Source organism: Dermacentor silvarum, chromosome 8, assembly GCF_013339745.2.
Source record: "Dermacentor silvarum isolate Dsil-2018 chromosome 8, BIME_Dsil_1.4, whole genome shotgun sequence".
Taxonomy (NCBI): Eukaryota; Metazoa; Arthropoda; class Arachnida; order Ixodida; family Ixodidae; genus Dermacentor; species Dermacentor silvarum.
Window position 1 is genome coordinate 41521494 of NC_051161.1, and position 11275 is coordinate 41532768.

The window sequence follows — 11275 nt, forward strand, 5'->3', positions numbered from 1 at the left end:
AATGGCTTTCGGGTTTTTCATTTGAATTGATCCCCCATTGGTAGGTACTAGAGCCACAGGGACAATCCTGTTGCCACTGCTTAAAAATTTGTCTATCGGCCACTCTCGAGCCGGGAGAGAAGCTAGCCAAGGGGAATGCCCTTGACCGGGAGAAGAGAGAGACATCAGGTTAGTCTGACTGGCTCGCAACACACTAAACTAGAAGGTGAAAAAAGAAACGATATAAAACTCAAAATAAAAACGAAAACTCCAAACAAACAGTATAATACCGCCGCCCGATACTTGACCACACCGACTTAGGACATGGTCACGTTCACTGATCCAGGAACCAGAGAAAAGGCGGTCAGCGTCCGAGCAGCGTCCAAGCAGGGAACGACGCCAAGCAGGGGATGAAGACTGATGTCCAGAGATTCGCCGTGGTCGAACGACCGGGGCGATAATCTCAGAGAGCATTCCAAGCACAGCCGTTCCACTCGGCTTCTTCTTCTTCTTCTTATTCTTCTACGCCATGAAGCGCACATGGACACACGCACCACGATGACAATAAATACCCAACATTAACGAAAGACTGCGCGTTTCTAACGCGTTTGTGCTAGCGCGTTACGGCCCGTGTAAGAAGCTGGTGTAAGACGCTGTGGCCTCTCCGCCTTACCCCCGTATTCATAAACGCTCCTCGACTTGAACTTGACTTGCCACCGCCTTGGGCAGCGCGTTCGAAACGCGTTGAAGGCGGTGGCAAGTCAAGTTCAAGTCGAGGAGCGTTTATGAATACGGGGGTTATACTCTCTCAGCAGTCATGTGATGGCGTCGGCAAACGCGGTGCACGTTCCGGCATGTGTAAACGGCTGCGTAAGACGCTGTGGCCTCTCCCCCTTACTAGAGAGTACTGCACGTTTCTAACGCGTTTGTGCTAGCGTCCCCTTAAGCGGGAGATGGTGCAATTATAATGAAGGGCGCTGTTATAAAATAGGAATGACGTCACATATGGCGCGTGTCATTGGTGGAAGTCAATCGTTCGATTTAGTGCGGCGAGACTGGGCGAATTACACGGAAGATTCACGGTTTACCGATGATTCCCTCCGGAGCTTCACCCACTCATCATCTTCACCCCGTGGATATGTGGTGTTTTTTTTTTCTTTTTAATATGAGTGCTACCCGCCGCGGTGGCTTAGTCAGCTAAGGCGTTCCACTGCTGAGCACGAGATCGCGGGATCGAATCCTGGCCTCGGCGGCCGCATTTCGATGAAGGCGAAATCCAAGAACGCTCGTGTGCTTGCGTTGTAGTGCACGTTAAAGAACCCCAGGTGGTCAAAATTAATCCGGAGCCCTCCACTAGGGCGTGCCTCATAATCAAAACTGGTTTTGGCACGTAAAACCCCAGAAAGAAGAAAATGAGTGCTGAGCTGTATGCTGTGATACCATCATTTTTTTTCTTTAGCTCCCTCGGCAATTTGGCCACTATGGACGCCTTTCTTACTGTTTTAGTTTATATTAGTTATTACAGTTAGCACGAGTTAAGTCATAGGCTTGGTTTGAACGGTGAATTAAATTTTGTGCGTTAAGTGTCAAATGACCCATTGAGCGAAATGCAGCTCCACTAACGTGAAACCTGGGGAGGTGCGAAGCATGCAGTGATGCACCGCTAATGGGCTCATACTGCCTTAAGCTATGGCTCATAACCCCGTAAACGCGGCCTCCCCATTACGACGACAGTACTGAAATTCTACGCTGGAATGATGAACGGCCACGCTGCCAGCTGTGGAAGACGACGACGACGAACGCGGGTGCGCTCGGCACGCGGGACGCTTGCTTACCGCGACTACGACGACGACAGGAGACGCCAACAGCCCGGGAGCATAAGGTGCTTCGCACCTAGGGAGCCTACATTCAAGTAACAGCACTTGCAATAGGCTCCCTATTCACACCCAAACCTCCTTGTTCGCACCTAAAAGAAAACGCAGCATTTCGTTCCCGTCATTAGTGCGTGTTAAGGGCCGGCTGCTAAGGTCTATACGAAGCAAATTCGCAGAGGGTGGTTTCTAACAATTTCGAATGGAAATACAATTTCTCTGCGACTCATCTCGACTGCGGACGGCATTTTGATTAAAATACTGGCGCGCCGTCAACGAAAAGTTTGTTACGGCGGTCTTGTTGCCCAGACTTTTAAATGCCGAAAAAAATATTAGTGAGAAAACGCGAAAGTTAGCAGCTCTACTGTGAGGGTTGCTATAAATATAGTGTATACAGTGTCGCACTTGAGAACTGGCTCCGTTAGCAATGAGCATTGGTTATGTCGTGTATGTAGTCTTCGTGTTTTTCGTCGCACTTCTCTTTGTCACAGTTATGGAGTTTTAAATGCGAAGCATTTCTTGGCGAACATTTGCTACTTTGACAGTATCTATCTATCCGTCTATCTATCTAGCCGCCTACGACTTTGTGCTGTCATGGTCGTTTCGTTAACTTGGTATGTACTAAAATTGGCATAGTATGACAAGAGTGTGTGACGAACATAAATGATAAGTTATGACATGAATGTCATGACATGTCTGTCATGTAGGTCATGAAACAGCCGCCTACGTCTTGGTCCTCTCATGGGTTAAAAAAACAAAGTGGCAGATAATCGAGAATTAATAATGGTAATGGGTGCAAACATGGGTATGATAGTAACCATAATGATAATAGAATACAATAATGACTCAATAATGACCATGACTCAGAAAAAAATGACATTTACTCAGGGAAAAAAGATTAACACTCAGAAACCACTGGATTGGGTTCGGACGTGGGCACTAAGTAAAGGAAACACTAAAGTATGATGGTAGAAGTCATAGTCATAAACATGACTCAGCAAAAATGACAATAATTCAGCGAAAAATGATTAACACTCAATAACCACTCGATTGGGTTCAGACGTTGGCACTAAGTGAAGGAAACACTAAAGGATGATGGTAGACGTCATAGTCATGAGCTGGACTCGGCAAGCTCAGGCCGACATCTCATCTCTCATCAGTCAACAAAAATTACAGTGACTCAGCGAAGAGAAATTAACACTCAAAAACCACTGAATTGTGTTCGGACATAAATAATAGGTCATGACATGCGTCTCATGTAGGTCATTAAATAGCCGCCTACGTATTGGTGCTCTCATGGCCGTTTCTTTAACTTCATAGGCTCCCCACACACTGCTTTGCATAACATCGATTCCCACAGGGCGTGGGAACTGCCGGCTTTTAAAATCGGAGCTGTTTAAGCTCTTGATTAGGCGGCGTAGTGCGAACAAAAAAAAATGTCGCGGTTTTGCCCGAAAGGCGAAGCATCAATTGCGATAGCAAGTTAGTAGAGAGCTATTCGTACTAGGGATAGTAGATTTATCGGCTGCATAAACTTGGACACATTCACTTACTAACTGAATTAACAAGCGTGGTGTCAGCGCGCACAAGCAAGCAGGAATAGATCACACTTAATGACGCAGACAACGACTGTCAAAACGCTGGCAGCAAGCGCAGCCGCCGCAGCGAGCGACGGTTCGTGCGGTCTATCGCTTCGACGTAAACTGAGCGGCAAATGCACAGCGCATACAAAGGTCAGGGCCGTGTGGAGATCACTTTTAAGAGACAGTGCGGGTGACCGCCACAGCCGGGCAAAGTACAAGCCCAGTTTTAGGTAGAGTAAAAGCTGACCCCCCCCTCCCTCCCTCCCGCACTGCCTTCCCGCTTTCTTGCTTTCGCGTGGGAGATTGAGTGGCCAGTTTCCCTTGCGCCCTATTGCAAGATACGCATTTGGTGCCGCAGCACAGCGTCGCCCCGCTTCCGTCCCTCCCATACCTCCATGGCCTTTCGCGCGACGGAAGTCGCGTTTGCTTTCTGCCGTGCGTTCGCTCTCCGTGATAGCGCGCGTCCCCCGTGCGCTTTCACTCGCGCATACGGCGCGCGGCGATGATTTTATCGCCCTTGGACTTTACACGGAACCTCACGGCGACGGCGACGGCCACGCTGACGGCAGAAATCCAGTTGAAGTGTCCATATAATTGCTATAGCAATAAAACTGCCCCAGGTGATGACGCCACCGCGCGCTGCCTAGCAACCACCTCGCGGAGCGGCGTCTGCTTCGCCTCATTTCCGTGCCGCGCACATGTTGCCTTGACATGAGAATCAGAATCAGAATCAGAATCAGTTTATTCAATACAAAAACGGGGTTAATTACATGGTAAGTATATACAGAAGGAGGTCCCGTAGTTAAAAACTGAAATGGGACCTCCTATGCATGATGACAAGAGTTATTAATACAAACAATGGCAACATGTAAAGTTTACAATAATACAGGTTTTAAAAGACAAGGCATAAAATGAAAAAAAAAACAAAAAATAAAAAATGCAGCAGTTTAATGCATAAGAACAAGGCTGCAGTTTAGACAATAATAGGGAGAACTACAGAGGGTCCATTTCCAAGAAGATGAAAAGAATGCAGGAAATAGAGAAACACGATTAAAGTTAAAAAAAAGTTAGAAAAGAAGAAAAAAAAATGTGGTTGATCCCTCTTATGTAGGAATCGGTATAGAACACGAAAGTGAAACGTGTCTTCACAGAAGTAGTGTAATGTTTATTGCACATTGATATATAATGTCTATTGGTGTTTTGTGGCTAAAGCGCCCTTAGGCGTTGATGCACCCACGCTGACGCCTGGTGGCACGTCTCCTCCATCACGACTACCAACGTCGATGACCATGAGCAACCGTCGTGCATATGGAAGCTGCACTACGCTGCACACGCTAGCACAACGCGAAAGACGAAGCACGTAACTGACACACTAATACAACGCGCAAGACAAAGCACGTAACTGAATCGTCACCGAGTCAAATCAGCGCGTACAGCGCGTCGTAATTGCAGCCTCCGCGATCAACTTCAGAAACATTTTCAGAGCTAATTGCGGAGGCCATGCTCCGCTGTGCTGAGTACGGTGAACGCCACCTAGGTGGCGTTGGTAGTGCTTCTTGATGCCAGCGTCCCTTCGAATGCTGGCATCGAGGCGTCGTAGTGCTGAGACCACCGAAGCGTTCACTGTCGGTGCGCGTTAGTGTCATAATGCAGTACTTCTCTTTTCTGCTCGTAGGCGGCGGCACCGCCCCGAGCAAGAGCGCGGGTACACGGAGGAGTGTTAGATATATAAGGCGCGTCTGTGTAGCTCTCTGCAAATGCGTTTGTGGCGCAATGGGTTAAACGCTCGGCGATCTATCGTCGCGGACCGAGAGGTCGTGGGTTCGATTTCCAAATTTTGCATGTTTGTGGAACTTTTTCTTCTGGTTTCTTTCTTTGTATTATGTTCGTGTACATTGTAAGCTGACGTATTTCCGTGACGGAAATACGTCAGTGAAGTCTTGGTGGACCCCGGCATAAAACACTTTCGTGTTAAAAAACATACTACACTAAAAAATGAGAGTCGGATAAAGCTAAAAGAAAGCGCTTAAGTTCTGTATGAAACCTGTGAGATTTTAACATTTTTAAAGGAAATGGTAATGTGTTCCAGAGAGATAAAGCTGAAAAGTGTAATGACTGCTTGCCGTAGTTGGTGCGAACGCAGGGTAAAATAAAGTTCATATTCTCTGCAAATCTAGTATTATTTGTATTCATTAGAGACGTCGGTGGTATGATGGTTACTGGAATATTATTGTTTATTGCCCTAAAAATGAAAATGACCAGGTTGTATTTAACAAGATCAGTCACATTCAAAATATTATGAGCGTGTTATGAGAAATATTATGAGACGTTAGGGAGAGGGAATGAAAGCATGTGCGTGGTGCGCGCTATGCTCGGGAGAGAGAAAGAGAAAATGAGAGCGAGAGAAAGAGAATAAAACTGTAGCACCACCAACGAGGGAACGCGCAGAGCTGCTGCCGACGCCGTCCGCGTTTCCCCGCGCTCGCACCGAACGCACGCGATGTCTCTGATAGGCTCCCTAGTCCGTGACTGCAGCCGGCGCCGGCAGGTTTCGACCAGCCACGCCCCGGCAATTGTGGAGGCGCAGCTTGGCCGTGACGTCACCGGGAAGGTAAAGCTCGGAGCCGCCGCGACGGCGGCAGAACTCTCGTTGACTCTGTGGCGAGTACACGTAGCCTGGACATGATATGACTAAGGAAAATACGGACACCCGACGAAGAAGCCCCGCAGCTTGAAGCGCGTCGCACGGCCAAGCGAGACTCAGCGCGTCGGCGGCGAGCCGATTCGGAATACCGTGCCTAAAGCTAAGTCGATCCCCAGCTCCGCTGTTTACTCCAGCCATGCACCACTAGTTCAAACTGCCCACATTTTTTTTTATTATTCTAGAGTAGTGAAAGCGTTATAAATAGCCCACTTCCCCACATCACAAGTTAGCGGGGGCCCTAGATTAGCTGTGGCAGCGATGTTTGTTTCCGCTGACGGCTACAGAGAAATCTTACTAGCATAAAATAGAGACAATCGTAAACATACATGTTAGATATTTACATGTTATCAGGTTATTATCAAACCGAAATAATACCACACGGATAGTTTGTTGTTTGTGCGGTGCATATACGCTCGAAGCAACGCGGCGAACGCCCCACGGGGTCCACCTCGGTTTCGCGTCCCGACCGCAAGCCAACGAACATTGCGCGTCGGTGGTGGTGAACTCTTTATTTCGCCGAAGAAGAGGGGATCAGTCCGAGGACCAGTTGCGCTGGCTTAGAGGAGGTCGACGGGGATCCCTTGGGATTCCGTGGCCTCCACCGCGCGCTGGGTGGTGGTGGTGAAAACTTTTATTGAACAAAGAGAGAGGGTGAAGCCCGTGAGCTCCATGAAACTAGGTGTCATCCTTAGTCCGAGACGTCATTGGTCGAAGCCGCCACTCGAGCCCGTTGGACCAGAGCTCGTTGTTTCTCTAGTCCGGAGCTGTTGAGCACGGTCGCCTCCCAGTCACCTCCCAGTCGCGCGCTGGGTGTGCCGGTGTTGGTCTGCTGGCTCGGAGGCACGTAGGAGGGACTCCCCTGACTCTGGAGTGTTACGCGTTGTCTTTGTTGTAGTGCGTACAGGTCCACGCCATGTGTATGAGAGTGGCTGGAGCTGAGCAGACTTTGTGCGTCGGACCGCCGCGTCTACATCTGCCTCGTGAAATTCTTTGTGAAAATTCGCTCCATGTAGCACAAGCTTAGCGAGTAAAACTGCAAAGGAAGAATACGAAAAACACACTGTTCAAATGAACCAGAAGTGGACAACACTTGCGTATCCGCATGACGTCATGGCTAAGGAGGCTGGACATATAGCGATGGCCTCAGGGTGTAAACGTTTAGGGTGAGCGCCACGGCTTGAAAGGAGGGCCATGCATACCCACTTTACCTGCTTCATTATGAGGCGCTGGCACACAATTCTTGTGAGAAAGCGTTCCTTGAGAGATATCCTCTATGTCTCGACGTACGACGAAAACTTTCAGGGATCCTTTAGTAATCAACGCAATGTCTTACCGCGAAATAAATGAAAAAAAGTCGCAGTTTCGCCCGAAAGGCGAAGCATCAATTGCGATAGCAAATTTGTAGATTGCAGTACGGAGTAAGGATACTAGTTTTATCGGCTGCATAAACTTGGACACATTCGCTTATTAACTGATTTAACAAGGATGGTATCAGAGCACACAAGCAAACATGAATACATCCCACTCGATGACCGCAGACAACCACTGTCAAAACGCTGGCGTCAGCAAGCGCGGTAGCAGGAGCGAGCGTAGGTTCGGGCGCTCTATCGCTTCAATGGAAACTGAGCGGTGAAATCACAGCGATACCCAATCTTGCGATCTACCTTGCGATATCCAATCAATAGCTAATCGATCAATAATCAATTCCGGAAAATGCTGGGGTCGACTTGGTAGTGCTTAGCCTAGCCCAAAAGCAAGAACTAGCTAGGTGCCCATCAGCTCCGCTGTCTCTGTATCATTGCGTCTCGAGTGCAAGCTACGCTAATTTTTTTTTAATGCGTGAGCATTTCTGTGCCTACCTATAGTCCCTAGATTTTCTGAAAATATCTAGTGACTTTATGCCAACCCAACAAGGAAACATGTCCGTCCGTCCCGTAAAACCAATGCACTGGCTCATACCCACGTAAGGGAGATGCTACAAGTGCTCAGCAAAGTGAAGCGAACAGTGCATACATCCAGTTCTTCTTCTTTCTGGGGTTTTACTTGCCAAAACCAGTTCTGATTATGAGGCACACGGTAGTGGAGGGCTCCGGATTAATTTTGACCACCTGGGGTTCTTTAACGTGCACTACAACGCAAGCAAACGGGCGTTTTTGCATTTCGCCTCCATCGAAATGCGGCAGCCGCGGCCGGGATTCGATCCCGCGATCTCGTGCTCAGCAGCGCAACCCCTTAGCTGACTGAGCCACCCCGGCGGGTACCATAGAACTATACATCCATTTAAATCACCCATACAACACACAGAAGAGCATACGCTTCAATATTAAGAACAAGCTCAAATCAAGCATCCGAACCACCACTGAAGCATTGCTTATGGTTCATATATACATATATTGGTGGTTTGTTGCATATAAAGCACAGCAATTGTAGTGGTGGTTGCAACAACTTCGCGGGACATTCAGATTGATAAGGACTGATAAGAGTTTATAAGGGTCAGATCATGTTCGATAAGGTGGATAACGACCGATGAGGGTTGATAAGGGTTAATGCTGGTCATATCAAGTTTCGTAACATTGATAATGACACGGGGCTGCGTGGAGATGAGCAAGTGGCACAATGCTTACGAATACTTAGACAACTCCTAGAATAATTTCTGCGTGAATTTTTGACAACCTCCTCGTCAACACTACGTGTTATGTAAATTCTCTCTGGGATATCATCCATGCCTTTGTGCATTCAAGATTACGTAGAGTAGTTGCACAAATATAACTCAATTGTTTCTTGCTTTTTTTGTATATCATGTGTATTCTCATTTGACACTGACGTTGAAATTTATTTTTATTTTACTGCCATGCTGCCATAGTGAACCGGGGACATGGGGGTAGTCAAGCTGTTTCTAATGCAATTTTTGCCCTTGTCCAAACCACCAATGTGAAACTCCGTATATGTGATAAATAAATCAACTCAAGCCTGTCGAAAACACATAAGCTTATCTCCAACAGCAGTTTTAGGCAGGCATATCGCGTCGTAAAGCAGCTCGTCCACGGAAGTTTTGCATATCTTTTTTTTTTTTTTTACTTTTTACCTATACAGCTGCAGCGAGCACAAAACCTTATCTTTATAAGTTCTTCCGCGAGTGAACAACAACAATTCCCTCGAGTAACACTTTATAAAAGAACGAAAAGAACCTACATATTATCGTTGCCACTAGCAACCCTCCGCTGTAGCACAATATGCAGTTCCATACAATGGCATTATATTTTGTTCCTAGATGAAATCAGTTGCTTTTCATGGAAGTTTTGGGGAATATTAACCTAACAACTGAACCTATTCGATAAACCAGACATATTCTACAGTGTCCGGGTTATAAATATTCGCATGCACAACAATAAAAGCAAGGAAATGAACAGAAGAAACACTGAAATGTTGCACAAGTCAACGTTACCGTTGAGCGATGAGCATAGAAAATTGAACGACTCGTGGCATTGATTTTTCCATTAAAGGTGCATCAATGATAGCTTCTTTTGAAATCCTTCATATTCTTTTAAAAAGTTTTGCTTTTCCAGCCTAATCTGTTTTAAAACAACTCCTGCGTAGGAGTCAAGTGCCTTACGCACAATCGTGCTGGCGATAGGTCGAAGCGCTAAATGATCTTTTTTTTTCTGCTTTCGCCAGTGAAGGAATGATCCCCGTAAAACCTATTTCTACAGCTACGTTTCTCAGAGTGCTGTGTGTGAAATCATTTACCTCGTTTGCATGGCAAACACTTTCCTCGCACCTGTATAGCGATAGCTGTACCTCTAAGGGTGTCGTCACGGTAGTTGTTCGCGAGAGCACGTCTTTGGGCACTAATTCACTGGAATGACGAATACATCATTGTTTCGTTCACAGTCAGCCCTATCGTCATTGTTTTTTCTAAATAAATTTCGGAGTGAGTATTCTGCAAACACGCATCTTCATTCGACAGCGGCGCATACGTTCAGCAGGTGCCTTGAGAACAGTCTTGAAGTGACGTGACTTGTGCACTGGCGAGCACCGTATTAGAATCAGCTTGGTGCGACTTCTTTTCTTCGCTCGCATTCTATCTGTTTATACTGAGAACCCCCGCGCCAAATTTTGAATTAATGGAAGACTGCCGGCAATGCGTGCTTCTACTATACACCACAGACTTCTTTTTCACAATTAGTCCGGCTTAGGCGATGAATTCGAAAAACGAAGTGGTCAAAAATGCCTAAAAAATCATCTTAATCCCAGCTATTAAGCCTCATGCTGGAATTACAATCTACATCTGGTGAGCGGCGATAGTGTACTGTCCCGAAAAAGAAAAAAAAACGAGCATTGTCATACTGTCCACCTCGTAAAACATTTATTTCGCTTCCCCTCTCTCCTACGCTGACTGTGCTTATACTTTTTTTTATTAGTTCTGTGACTTCTCACTCGCAGATCCCCAAGCTCATCGCCACACTTTTTCGCGACAACGATAGGTGGATCGTCGCAGAATAGGATCGATGCCCTAGCTCCCGGCTTAAGCGTTTGAAAAATTAACTGCCGGGAGCCAATTTGTGCAGCTTTCATAGTGTCGAGACGGTTCAATGTAACCAGATAAGCTGGCCGGTGGCTCGTTGCTTTGCCTGGTTTCGTTTGGCCCCTATGTAATTTGTTTTGTTTTTATTGTTTTTTTTTCATCTGGAAACACGAAGGCCTTCGTGTGAAGATAAGGCTTAACACGATAAATAAGCAGCTCACTATCCGTTTCTTTCCGATGCTTAAGTAAATTGCATATGCTATTCTTTCTTGCATCCCGAAACCTAATTTCCCTGCCTCAGGTGCCTAATTGGCTGCATGTATCCAGTACGCGTATGAATCTTGACTGTACTAAGCATTTTGAGTTTAATTTTGTTGAATAGGCTAATAGATACTATAACTTATTCTATACCAGGCTTGCCTGCCAAGCGCGGTTTTTTTGTTTATGCGTTTTCGTTTCGTGATAACATCACCTATACTTAAATCACTGCACAAAAGAGGAAATTCGCTAGTGCACTAAGCAGTTACGGCGCCAGATGTCTAGCGCGACGTAAAGAGGAGAGAAAGTTCAATAAACAGGGAAAGTCCTCCGTTGGTTCTCGTAATGTCCCGCC